Below are 14,490 nucleotides of genomic sequence, written 5' to 3' on the forward strand. Positions count from 1 at the left end.
CATGGTACAGAATGTCCAAAGGTAAAGAATGTCCAAAGTACAGAATGTCCAAGGTACAGAATGTCCAAAGCTCATAATGTCCAAGGCACACAATGCCCAAGATAAGAAATAACTTTCAAAGTGGCGCAGGGTGGAAGGAGCCCGTTTCATAATGTCCAATGTACAGAGCGTCCAAGGTACAGAATGTCCAAAGTACAGAATGTCCAATGTACAGAACGTCCAAGGTACAGAATGTCCAAAGTACAGAATGTCCAATGTACGTATTGTCCAAGGTACAGAATGTCCAAGAACCAGAGCTTCCAAAATAGTTCTTGGATCGGCCGCCAGGGTGTCAATAATCGCCCTTATTGGTAGGCAGTGTTGCTCCGCCCAGCGTCGACCGAACGCATACAGTCGACGCCAGTGCGAGCACTACAAGTATGCGGTCGGGGGGTCGCATAGCAACGGATTCATTTCTCACGCCGGCGCAGAGATGGTGTCGGATGCTGTTGGTCGGCGAGGCCGCGCTCGACTTGCAAGTGATCGTTGAGTACGAGACGAGTACCGTGGAGTGGGGCGGTGGACACGCGCGGAGCTGTGACGCTGTGAAAGCGTCGCAGCGTTGCCCTTAGCCGGCGAAGAAGTTGTTCTGTGTTTCACCGGGGGCGCGTTCGCTGTTTGGTCATAGCTTTATGCAACTAGAACCTCTTGTTGCAACTGCTTTTTATTTTTAGCTATCGCTGTCACGTTTTCACCACAATTAGCCTACAGCGTCCGAAGGAGTAAACCTTGTAAGAAAGGGGAAAGTATGGGTATCAATAATTTATGCTTCCTATCGGGTTAATAGCCTGTTTCTGGTCATTTATCACCGGGATTAGGTCAAAGATGTACCATATTACAAAGCACGCTACATTACATATCATAGGATATAGTTCAACGAATAGCCATTTGTGGTCAATATACTGCACATGATATCATTTAGAACAATTAGCTGGTGCATCAACAGATTGGTGGAAACTTTTATCGATGTGGATTCCCCATATCAATTTATTGGGTCTGTCAGGGGCGGCGCCAGGAGATATAAGTTGAGGAAAGGCTTTTCCAGAGGACTTCCTTTACAACATGGGGTCTCCTTTCAGAACGGAAGGGGGGGGGGGGCTTCCAGACCTGGTCCTTTTGAAGCGGGCACCGAGGCATGTGACATGTGAGTCTCCCTTGAACTGGAATATGCATTGATATTCTTGTAAATCAATGTCGACAAGAAAAAACAGAATAGGGGAGTGCGTAAATGTTTAACTGTGCTGAAGTCTAGTTTCAGTGCGTGAAAGTGACACCGATCAAGTCGTAAACTAGCAACCCTGGATGGGGGGGGGGGGGGCAAACGCATAAAAGTAGTCCAAATTGTCAAAACATGGCTGTTGTCCTCTACGGCTGTTCATTTACTCCCCCGAGCCAGTAACTCATAAAGCAACGAAACAATGTCGCCGTTGACGAAGCAGCAACGGTGAGCCTGTCTCCCGCGCTGGGAAAGATGAGGGTCAGAAAAACTACGTTCGGAAGGCTCAATGCCCGGAAGACCTATACGTAGAATACCCGCACTCGGATTGCTCACGCTCAGGAGGCTTCGGAAGAACCATCTACTCCCCCAGATGAGACTCTAAAAGGAAGTGGGGCTATTAACGAATGTGGAGCGCTGAGGGCGAATAACAGGGGGACTAAAACCTACCCACACCGTAACATGTGGACTGGGCAGCACGCACCAACTGATTGAGCTATGGCGGCGTTTCTGCTAATAAAAGTCCCTCCAGTCCAATAGCAGGTACTGAATAACAAGTCATGAGATCCCGCTGGGCTGAGAGGTGACTGTGCGTAGTTTCATGTACCTGGGAAGTAAGTCTGCTCAATGGGCAAAATCTTAGGACAACTTCGGTTTTTTAGATATGCTCGCCCTACAAGGGAAGTCGGTCACACTGCCTCTGTTCATCATATGAGAGCAAACCCAGAAATCTATCACTTGTTAAAAGAAAAAGGCAACGCTTAAACGCGAGCTAACCGTTAATGTTTAAGACAGTACCGTAACACACACACGCGCACACACACACGCACACACGCACGCACGATTTTTCCTCACAGTTATGAGATCTATGCTAAAACACAGGTACGTCAGTATACCGGGAGACCCATGGCCATGCCGAGATTCTAAGCCAATATTTCCAAAATACTATGACAAATCAACAGTTCCAGGTAGTACACGTGGTCACCTGTGAATAAGTTAACGCATAACCCGCAACTCAAAAGGCCTGTGAATGATCGTAACTGTTGCAAATCTCTGCAGATCCTGACAAGAACAGTATTAAAATAATCAAACATGCAAGCTTCTCTATCCTGATGCAAGGCACGCGACACTATGATAAGGCTTGAACGAGATATCAATGGCTAAGCCGGAAGGTTTCGATGGAGTGTATCACAGATCAGAAGGCAATTCGCTACAGGAAATCAATGTCAAAATCAATCAGCAGACAAGTATTGCTGAACGTACCTTACCTGAATAACAGCGCTAACAACCAGTATTTCGCAATGGTGCTTGCGAATTTATCCTCTGTCAACGTTTACTGACACGCGGCGATTCTTATATCCTTGGTCCGCATCGTCTTATGCCGCCGCTGAAATGTGCACCTACAAATTTAAGTATGTTATAATGTGTGCCATTGGTGCATGCATGTCGACTACTTCCTCCCCCAAATATGAGCGTACACTCTCCGTAGATATGTGTCCCCAGGTGTTCATTAAACAAGCCTGAGCGCCATGCATTATTCCTCTCACATACAATTTCACTGGAAAAAGATTACAAGACATTTTGTGTGCATCCTGTGCGTACAGAACCATACACCATATATTGTGTATTCTACTCTATTCTGTACATTTTGCTTTCGGCCCGTTGAGACCATCGGGGTAGAAACGGGGGGGGGGGGGGGGCAGAGGACCATGTACCCTCCACTTTTCAAGGTGGGGTGCTTGCAATGTTAACTGGCCCCCCTCCACGTTTCAGATTAAGGTTGCATGTGGTTTACTTTTGCACTACATATAACATGCATGCCAATTTACCTAGTTCAACAGACATTGTTCTTAAGGTGCGTCATCTTTTTCGTTTGCTCATTGGCCATCGCTTAGTGTTACAGCCGCAAGGCCGACGCCGTACAGGATGGAGACTGCAACGCTGGGCGTCGAGGCTGTTATTGCTATGACTTGGGAGCGCGCATGTTTAAGACCATATTTCGTAGTTTTCTTATCAGTGATCAGTTATGACATAATCTTGAGCATATTAAGACGAACATGGATTAGCCATGTTAATGCAAATTAGGAGCCCCATTTCATCTACCATCTACCATCAGGGAGAACTCAATATCTCTGAAAAACACAGAAAAACACGGAACTAGAGTCTATGTGACAATTATTGGACTATCTGCGGTGATCAGGGATGTTGTTGCGTCAATGAGGGTTCCTGTACTGATCCGGGGCTAACTGCGCGGGTCAGAAGGCCTCCCGGGTTAGGGACGGGAACAATGTGGTATGATACATTCTAATGGCCTCCGGATCGACCAGGCGATCCCACCCCGTGTCGCCAGAATGATAGCCAGAAGACACTTTGTGATGGAACAGAATGGCCCTTCAACCCTCGACCGCAAACGGTAATGTACCCCTGATGTTCTACTCAAGAGGCCCTTACCCGCAAGGAAATAAGGAGGCTCATGATCGTTGAGTAGAGTAGGATTTCATTATTGCTGAATAGGATGGATCGAAATCAGCTTAAAAACGAGCAAGTTCATGCCATGTCTGCCTGAGAGCGTTAATTTTTTCAGCATGTACTAGTGAAGCAAATTACATCAAAAGGCATGAGCATATCCGCCCGCAACCTCGAGAGGAAGGACAAGGATGGCCCGGGTTGCAGCTCCCGTAAAACCAAAAAGTTTCGGCCACTGCAAGTACCACCAGACAACGGGCGCCGTGTTTATGTCTTCTGGATAGATAAATACTTGCAAAAACACGAAAAATAGAAATCCTACCTTTTCTCTTCCAATTCAATCACCAGATTCCAGCCCCACTTCACGGTGCTTTAAGGGCAAATCCGTTCTTTTCATCAGTCAAAAAATTGCACACGTGAAATTTGCGCTCATTACTTTTACTATGTTTTACAATATTTTAGAATGCGCTTTCAGGAGCGCCGTCACTTTCTTCCACCCGATGGCCACAGCTTAATATCAGCTGCTAGGCCGACGTTGCGCAGCCTATGGAGGCTGCAACGCTTCGTGTCGAGGCTTGTGTTTTTAAGATTTTGAAGTGTGTATGCTCAAAATTACGTCACATAACTTGTATTAATAGTCTATTACAGTGTTAAAAGGTAACCATTTCAGAAGCGTCATCATGTTCGTCCACCGGTGGGCCACGGTTAAAAGTTAGCCACTGGGCTAAAGCTCCGCAGATAATGAAGGCAGCAACGCCTGGTGCTGAGGTTGTTGTTGCTAAGATTTGCCAGCGCGCATGTTGAAAAAGCATGTGACATAAATTATATCACTAATAGATTCTAACTGAATGGTGCACATTTCCGAACGAACATGGCCAGGCCATGTTAATGCACACTGCTGACCACTCGATCTGCAAATTTTCATCTTCAAATTTGGATCAAACACATCGATCTACAATCTACCTTCGCGATGTCCTAAATGTCTGTAGAACCAAGCTGAAAATTCTGACAAGGCTTCCGAATTCTATCGGCTAAGGAAGAGTCGGCTAAACCATTGTAAATTAAGAGTGCCGGTGATTTACTGCATGCAGTCGTTCAACGGCTGATTTCTGCGGTTTATTGACCTAAAAATACAAACAAAATTCAGCTCGCGGTAGCTCCTGGTTTCCGTGCGGGTCACAAGGTAAAAATAACAATAAAACGAAGAAAACCGTGTCCCTTGTTAACCAGTAAACTGTATCCGGGGATTTTGGGGCGATCGCCATAAGGTGGGCTTTTGTCAACCATGTGTTCCCGCTTGACGACGCTCTGACTACGCCCCTGCCGACACACAAAAGCAGATCAAGTTGCGTACGTTGCATGATGGACAATGAAAGTATCCGTTGGGCCAATCCATACCTGAGGCAGACAGCTTCCCGGAGGCTATTTTTCTGTGATGCTATGGTATAAGGGAAGGTTATTCGGAAAAAAAATACTGTTGCAGGTGTCCAACACATGTTTCACTATGAAGTAGTAGCGCTGATCCAAAAGTATGCAACAAAGTAGCCATGCGATCAGCTCGCAGTCAGTCATGCGGTAGGCATCCGGGCCAGGGCAGTGGCCACCGACGGTGGACAGGAGCGGGGCCCAGATAAGGAATATATGGCAGATTGGCGTTATCATGTGGCTTGGTTCTTAAAAGCAGTGTGAGCCATCGTTCCACCTTCAAAATTTTCACCAGCCTATGTCCAAGCCGTAGTTTGGCATTTCCACTGTGGAGGCAGATGCCTCCTCAATGACCCAAAATGCCTACCTCCTCGTGCAATTTCTCTTCCCCAGGAGCGACAATGCTAAAATGGACGAATAATCTCGGGGTAGCTGGATAGCCTTATTTGCCAAATGACAGATGAGTCAAATAGGCAAGATTGTGCACCAGTGAGAAACAGCTCTAGATGCATATCTAGCGTAGCAGCCATGACATTTGAATAAAGAGCGATGACGCCTCCATCTCTACCCCCGCTCGCCGGTCATCGGGCTCGCTTTCCAGAAAAAGTTGCTGAAGTACACTCTGAGCTTCCTCCCCCCTCCCCACACCCTTTGAAACGTTCCTACGCCTTTGATTGAGACATATATGACAAGCTTGATAAAGTTTTATGACAGTCCTTTTTCTGTCGATTTCGGCAAAGAAACCTGACATCAGCCAGTTCTATGAACCAAAACGCGCAAGTGTCATCGGCGTGTCGCGTGTGCGATCATGATCTTATTTGTCATATAACTGGAAGAAAAGAGGAATCCAGACATAGCATAGATGATAAAGTCTGGCAGGATGATAGTTCAGATACTATCACTACACGCGAAAACACTAAACGTGACAAAGAATGCAACAACTTGTAGGAATACTTCGTTTACAGAATGAATAGGGTCGGTATAGTGAGCATAATCGATGAAAACTTAATAGCATATGATTCTTCAGTGTCGCACTAACTGAGTGTTTCCTGACTGTTTCCAAGAACCATCTCACAGATTTGACAATAGGCTGGTGTTCTTCGCAACCTCAGTGCACGACTTGAACGTATAGCTGCATGCAACTGCCGTGCACCTCCCCTAGCTCTAGCATTTGTTTTCTTTCATCTCTCTTTCGAAATGAGGCTTGAACCAAGGTTGTGCATCAGATATATTGACAAAATTTGTTACATCGGAGCCTAGGTGACTGACTGGTTAGATCTCTTTGCTGAAATTAGAGACGCCATCCCAACATGTCTGTCATGTCGGTACAGAGCGCCCAACAGAGTTTATTGCTTCCTCGGCACCTTATTTGTAGTACCGCTAGACGGGACCTAAACCACAGTAATACGCTTCAAGCCCGTGGTGCCCCGATTATACTACACTTTGCGTCGGCACGCCCATGACTAAACGACAAGCAGCCATGAAATCTCAAATGTTAAGAGCGTTGCGCGTTTCTTCTGGCCTTCAGACGTGTGAGCATAATGTGTTTGAAATAAATTAACTGGAAGTGCTTCTCGATTTCCACGACAATACATACCCGTAAAAACGGGTGTCCAGTGCCGCCTGTATTGCACCTCCTCGATGTAATGCCTCATCACGTCCAAAAAGAAGCCGTAACAAGGTGAAATAAACGCATTCTTCATATGTGGAGCACGTCTTCATAGATGACGTAATGTGAGAACAGGGATATACCGCGCTACCACTGCACAGCGAAATGACTGCAAACAATGGCGGGTCCAGTATGTCGTGAAGGAGGGGGGAGCACACAACGTTGTGGTGCTCCCTAGAGTTTGAGGTCCTCTCGAAACAAATTCTGCCATCAAATTTTGAGATAAAAAGAATATGTACATTACATCCCTAACTTTTTAGCCAAAGTAGTGATAGCTTTTAGCCTTTTTTGCTCTTTTTAGCCCTCGTTTTCTAAAGGTTGCGCAGCATAACATGGGTTGCAATACATAAATTATTTATGTTCCGCATAAATGTGCATATATATATATATACATATATATATACATTTTAGATGCATATATGTAATAGTAAATATGGGGCCCACGCACGCAATATTCATGACCTTAGGGTAGCATGACCAGCAGCGTTACAGTTCAAACGCCGTATACCTGCGGACATTGGGGCGCATAAGGAAAGAAAATAATTATCAAGACGTTTATAAATTCCCAGCATTTAATACGAGTATGGCGCGCCTGCGACAGACGTTGCTAATAATTGGCGCTGAAACGGCGGGTGCTTTGTGCGTCCTGTATAACGTTGCCGCCGCTCCGGCTTCGCGCGTTGGAGTTGTGGACATGGTTTTTCAGCAGCAAGGAGGGACGTGTCTGGCGAAGATGGGTGAAAGGTGCGTATTGTTTCACACATGAATGCTCCTTCGATACCCTGATGCATCATCCAATCTTCCTCGTCATTTTTTTCACGGGTGAAAACATGGTATACTTACCGTGGAATTGCATGAGGTTAGATCAGTTAGTTTGTGATGAACCAAGGTCTTTGCGAACAAAACAAAATTGAGAATTTCTTTTAAGCATCAATTGGATCTCACACCTAACAGCATATCTGTATGCCTGCATTAACGAACATGTGCATACATTGAGTGTTTCATTTGCTTACACCATAAAGGCTAGCAATGTCTGATTTGCAACATACATCACCTGATCATAATACCAACACGCATGGCAACAATCTACATTCCAGCACTTTCTGGTCATGCCCACATCTAAAACTAAATTGATCTTGTACATTCTTCTAGGGTCTACACATCTGAATCCTTTTGAACCTGACTTCTGGCTTCAGAAGCAGCACACTTATATGCAGGAGCAATGACTGGGATTCAGCTGTTGCCTGTTCATTGTTAATGGCCTCCAATAAGCAATGAATGTTCATGAATTATAATTTTGCATACTGCATGGAAGTGTTTTTAACAGGTTTGACAAAAGTATCAATGCTATGCAGCCTAAGGTTTCTAGCACAAGTTTCCCATGGTATCAGCACCTACGAAACCCCTCAGAATTCTGACCTTGCCATGTGGGAAGTAAGTCTGATAGAAATACTGAAGAAATCATAATGCTGTGATGGTGATCATATGCAAACAAAACATCAGGAACTTCAGCCCAGCGTGGTCTGGGCTACGCTGGCACACCCATGCACCAAACAGTCTGCACATTGATCTTACCTCCATGCCATTCAGCAGATGCCTTTTGCTGACTGCATTGTTGACCTCATTCAGCTGTTTGGCAAGGCCTTATTCATTCGAGCACCTTTGGTACCACTGTACAATGTATGTTGACATTTTGCTGGATGCTACATTGCAGTAGGATGAAGTTGGTCTCTTTTGAGGGAGTATTGCCCACTGAATGTCCTTGTATTGATCATGCTTCTGAGCCTTGTGTCAGGCTTGCATTTCCCAACCCAACCGAATGCTACATTTCTTCTAGCCAGTACACAAACCTATGTTGGTGTTTGATTATCCATGGGAACTTCCAATTTTTTAAAGACAATTAAAAGCAGGTATCATGTGTATTATGGCAAAAGTATCACCATGTGTTTTGACATTTCCAGTTTTCACTCTGTTGGATTTTATTGATGACAAACACTATTCATTTCTTAATTCCTTCAGTTTTATGAACTTCATTCTTTTCAATGATGTTATGATGGACAGAGCATAATGCCAAGTCAATTGCATGTTCCACTGCATTTCAGTTGCTCTCCTGCATGACCATAAACATGACTACCATTTTCATCTCACAGCTCATGTGGTACAGAGTGACAGTGATGTTCATTTAATGCTTGCTTTTTCCTGAACCATTTTCCATCCTTTTCAGATGAAGAGTATCAGCACCCAGAAGTTCTATGGGACACCTCAGAATACAGTTATCAAACCATCTCTTGCTCTCGTTGCCAAGTCTTTAAACACCAAAATCTTCAAGGCTCTTTGTTTTCCTGTTCGGCAAAAAGCAAGGTGTACTGTCAGTCTGCCAGTTCTGTTTAAAGACCTTCATTACTTTGTGGGCAAAAGTGTGGACACTATCCTATATAATAGTGAGACACACCAGCAAGGATGGCATGTGCGTTGTGTTAGTGCAGTGGGAGATACCAATAAAGTAGTGCCTTCTGAGTGCACTGTAAGGGTGGGGAAGATGAGAAAGGACAAGGAGTATGTGATGGAGGGTGATGTGATGAAAGAAAAGGAGAGAGAACATGGGTATGGGCTGGTAGTGACCTTGTGGCATAAGCGCAGAACTGGAGCCCTTACGCCCTATCTCCGTATTCTTGGCCACCACTGTCATGAAATTAATTCACGTGTGGGTCGCCTAGGTACCTTTGAACAACAAAATGAATTAAAACTAAATCATTTCGTGACCTCAACATACTTCAGTGCAGCAAACTTCAAACAGGCCCCAAAGCAGATCCTTTTGAGGCGAGCAAGGGTCCTGAATCACCTGCTCTGTGGGTCAAAGAAGGGCGCGTCCAATGCATGAGTGTGCCGTGGCGGCTGTACATCGCAGGCAGACTTTCTAGAACGCTGCGAGGAAGCGCTGCCTCTACGGAGACGCGGCCAGTGACCCAGCCGCATGGAAGATGGTGCGACCGGGCTGGACAGCCACCCAAGCCGTGGTGTCGCCCTCGCGCGTAGGCGGGTCGTCGTGGTATCGGCGGCACCGCCGCCAACTGTTATGGTTGGCCTTCAAATTTGTGTGCAATAAAGAAACCTCGTTATTTTTACTGGTTTTCGTTCAGAACCTGGATTTTTGCTATGTCTGTTGATTCTACGGCTGTGCTGAGTTACACTTGCTATATTCTAAGCGCCATATTGATGAAATAAGACCTTCAATTTTCTGCGCAGACAGACGCGGCGCCGTGACCAGATTCGGACACGTTGTGCAAAGGGGGGGGGGGGGGGGGGGGGCGGGGCAGCAAAGTGCAGTGACTATGCCGAACATATTTTAATTTTCACATTATCTGGTTCTGCTGAATCAGCATACCAGGGCCCCGTTATCCTTGTAGTGAAGCAGCTCACATCAATACATACGTTTATGCGCAAACACATTTGCACCTGACCGTTTTCATGTTTATGCGTAAAACCATTCACGCATATACATTTCTGCATTTATGCATGAATGTTAAAACTTGTAGACAAGCGTCGACCTGCGCACGACTGTCCTGTCACTGACAAGGACAGAATACGCGCACGCCACATCACGGACGGCCTGCGCACAGGTGACATCCGTGATATCCATTAGTTTAACTGAAATTCGCGACGACATACTAAATCACACCAGGAGATGCGTAACACCATCAAACGGGGAATTAAATTGTCTATCATTATCCGCCCTAGCAATGAAATGATATGATATTTTAACGACCTGGTGCTGCGTAATTTGAATGTTCCGCGTGGGCGCTTCGCGCGGCAATTGAGTTTACACGTGGCAACCCTCTTGACATTGTTCTGATTTAATTACTTTGGCGACGACATGCTCAAAGCTTAACAGCTATTTTAATACCGTCATGTAAAGAATTAAATTCTGCACCAAAATATGGACTAGCAAATGATGATTTATGACTCCATGGCACACGGCGCACGCGCAAACACAAAATTTTACTTCTGAGACAACAACACTGCGGTAAACACACTAGTTCAATATCCTGCCCACCAGGGTCGGCCGCGGCGCCACTAGTAGTCATGTCCGCTCATGGAACGTAACGGTCCTCATCCGAATTTCATTCTAGTTGACCGCTCCAGGAAACCCTAGTGTTCCGTTGGGGGTAGAAGATCCTCAGGTATGCGCCAAAGGATTGAAAATGGGGTGAAAAAATGGGATAAGGCATCAAATCTCCAGGAGCTAAGTACAGGGACACTTCAGGTGGAATAATCGAAGCGTAAGATTTCAGACCGGTTCATTGGACACCTCAGTGGTGCACGTATACAGAAGGTGTGCACATCGTTGCGAGGAAAACATGACAGGTAAACACGTTAAGTATACCTAATGTCGAATTACGTAAACGCATCGCGTGCGTGGTTTGAAAGACGCAGCAGTGCACAAGAAACGCTAGTTGTAAAGAAGACATTTTAACGCCAGGAGACAAGTATGCATATATTTAGATTGTTACGCGCAATCGTCAACTTAAATCGAGGCAAGTAAGCATGCATCATCTTGGGACGTCACATGAACAGCGTTTTTCATGTGAAGCCCATCTAGAAATGGTGCTTTAGTCATTGTCTTGAACACCTTGACCAAATTCTTGGTACTGGTCATCTATTACTTCAAATTCAGCTTTCCGCACGCGCTGGATATGGGGTGTTTCTTTAATAGCATATTGAAGAGCATTCACCCTTATTCAACGATATTCACTACTGACCATGAAACACTTTTGATGTAAGCTTGCTATTGTTGAAAACTCCTCCCATAGTAACCGCAATGCTAGTGTATGATGCCAGAAACGATTAAATCGAGCTTATTTGCTATTTGAACTTGTTTGAACTTTTTAACCCGAACTTATGATGTCTGCATTACACTGACAATTGAGCAGTCAAGATCGGCATCCAGAATTGCCCACTGATGGTGCCGATTTCGACAATTATATTTTCGGGCATAGCGCGGCTATAATTCCGTTTCATATTCCGCCTGCTTTCAATGCTTTTTAGCAGCCTAGAACGGAGGCAAACCTTACCGGACTCAGCTTTTACAATCAGCGACCAATGCTCGGCGCGACACCTCCAGCCGGCCCCATTGCGTCGTGGAGCGGACATGGATCTGTTACTAAGCTAGCAATCCGGCCAGCCAGCCTCACGCACGTGGTCTTCGTAATGGTGTCGAATGTATGCGCGCGGCCGGCGCCGGGCGGGGCAACGCTGCCTGCCAATAGGGGCGATCATTCATACCCTGGCGGCCGCTGTAGGAACTAGTTTGGAAGCTTTGGTCTTTGGACATTCTGTACCTTGGACAATACGTACATTGGGCATTCTGTACTTTGGACATTCTGTACCTTGGACACTCTATGCATTGGGCAATATGAAACGGGTCCCTTCCACTCTGCGCCATTTTGGAAGTTATTTCTCATCTTGAACGTTGTGTACCTTGTACATTCTGTACTTTGGATATTCTGTACCTTGGACATTCTGTACCTTTGGACATTCTGTACCTTGGACAATATGATACGGACCCGAGCTGTGCGGTGACGTCACGCTGTGGCTGCAGACGTCGGGCAATGGCACAGCGCCTTCCCGCCCAGCGGAGCATTGCGCCGGACCCTGCAAGCTACGTGAAACACTACTCTCTGTAATGCGGCCGTCGGCCACGTGCACGCACTCTCCCTCTCAGTCTTCCGTGACGACACTGTCGTCATTGTCGTCGTCACTGTCACGACACTGTCGGGTGAAGCGTGGAAACGGCATCACTTTCGCCGCCCGGCCCGTCAACATTGTGGACCGACCGATTGCCGAGACTGCCTTCGGTTGCGGCACATGTCGTGTGCGATATGATCTGGATCACTAAGGCAGTACAACACACACACACGCACACACACACACACACACGCATATATATATATATATATATATATATATATATATATATATATATATGCATTGATATTATTCATGCACACATATATGCACACATATCTAAATCATCAATTGAACCTTTGGAAAAACATTGTGGACGGCGATTACTAACACGAATATTATTTTTTGCACGAGCGAGCAGCCGGTTCATACTTCGCAAGCGGTACCTTTAGTTAGCTCGCCTTAATGGCTGTGGACGTTTCACTTCGTAGTAACCTAACGGTAGATTATAAACTGATGTTTTTGGGTCGCGCACCGCGGTCCAGTTCCAAGGCTGTCAGGAGCAGTGCGTGCAGTCGATATATCCGGGGTCAAGAGCGAAAGAGTCGTTTGTGGCCTCGTTTGTTGCCTCGGCCTAGCACACCTTGTACCGTTGTTTGCCGCCGGACGGTACCTGCAGTGGCGCTGTTTGCGTTCCGGGTCAGTGCGCGCTCCCTGCTCCCACGCAGTCAGGTCATCATTGGTGCTCAGTGTAATATGGATTCACGCAGCGGCTGAGCTGTGGGGCCCATCATTTGCAGTGTCAGCCCGAGATTGTGAATGGTGCCTTGCACAAAGGTCCAGCAGTGAGATATTTACAGGCGCAACACTTGAGGCCGCTTGTCATTGCGTGGATAAGTTGTAGCGGCAACAGCATTATAGTTAAAATTAATTGTAACGGCAACATCAGTCCGCCCTCATCGAACCAGGTAACCTCTCGACGTCAAGCATAAAACGAAATGAGGCCCCGCCCCACGGAAAGGCCCCATAATCCTGATATGTATACACACACACACACACACACACACACACACACATATATATATATATATATATATATATATATATATATATATATATATATATATATATATATATATATATACATACATATGCATATATATGTTCATTTGTTTATACCAGTTTTAGCCAGCTCTCTTACCAGCGACTTTCGTCGAAGTAGAAGCTTACGTTGATTGCTTTCAGTTGTGTACCTGTACATTTTGATATTTGCTGGAATCTCAGCCACATTTCGTTGATGCCGGTGACAGCCGACGTTGGTTTGCATCGAATGTGCCAAGATATTGTATTGCACGGCCGATTCTTGCATACGAGTGGATTATCGTAGACATAGCAGGCTTTGTAGCCGTTTTTGCCGGTCCTTGTTCCGCCCGTGTCTGTATTTGTGCCGGCGTCTGCAGCCGACGCGTCCACAATGGCACACATGCGATGTTGTCTTGGTGCAGCTGTCGAGAAGAGCGGTATGCGAAGGGATTTGCTTTATCCGCATTCAAGAATGGATCAGGAAGTACTCACGACCCGAAATATCACCTTATGCTGGTAAAGTGTGCATTGTAACGGCCGACACTGCTGAGGGTGTGAATTTGGCCAGCATTTCACGTTCAAGTGCGTTGTAAAGCTCTGCCTCTGTGTCTGGAAGCTCACACAGTGCCGCACATTGTATTCCACTATTTTTGCACCCTTTTTGCGCACCAGAAAATATTGTATTGAAGTTGTGAGCGTGCCCAAGCAAAATTGTTCAGCGCTGGGTGCGACCTTAATACCTGACAACCTTACTAATCCTGCTCGGCCCCTATCGACATGCAAATGTTGATCTGCCTCCCCTCCTCCCTGATGGACTCGCCAGTGATTGGGATCATCGCGTTTTCTCTGTACCGAGGACGACTGATGCCCTGTCTAGGCGTGCATACGCACCACTGCAGGAGAGACC

The 14,490-nt window shown here is 46.0% G+C and overlaps 1 long non-coding RNA gene across 1 annotated transcript; it reads left to right on the forward strand.

The window, feature by feature from the left end:
• The first annotated feature begins 7,500 nt into the window (after positions 1 to 7,500).
• LOC119113223 (uncharacterized) lies at positions 7,501 to 9,333 on the forward strand. The gene is made up of 2 exons (XR_005095859.1): positions 7,501 to 7,559; positions 9,040 to 9,333. It is a non-coding gene; the product is annotated as an uncharacterized LOC119113223 (long non-coding RNA).
• The last annotated feature ends 5,157 nt before the right edge of the window (positions 9,334 to 14,490 follow it).

This window comes from Pollicipes pollicipes, unplaced genomic scaffold (assembly GCF_011947565.3).
Source record: "Pollicipes pollicipes isolate AB1234 unplaced genomic scaffold, Ppol_2.1 Scaffold_7261;HRSCAF=8764_pilon_pilon_pilon, whole genome shotgun sequence".
Classification (NCBI taxonomy): Eukaryota; Metazoa; Arthropoda; class Thecostraca; order Pollicipedomorpha; family Pollicipedidae; genus Pollicipes; species Pollicipes pollicipes.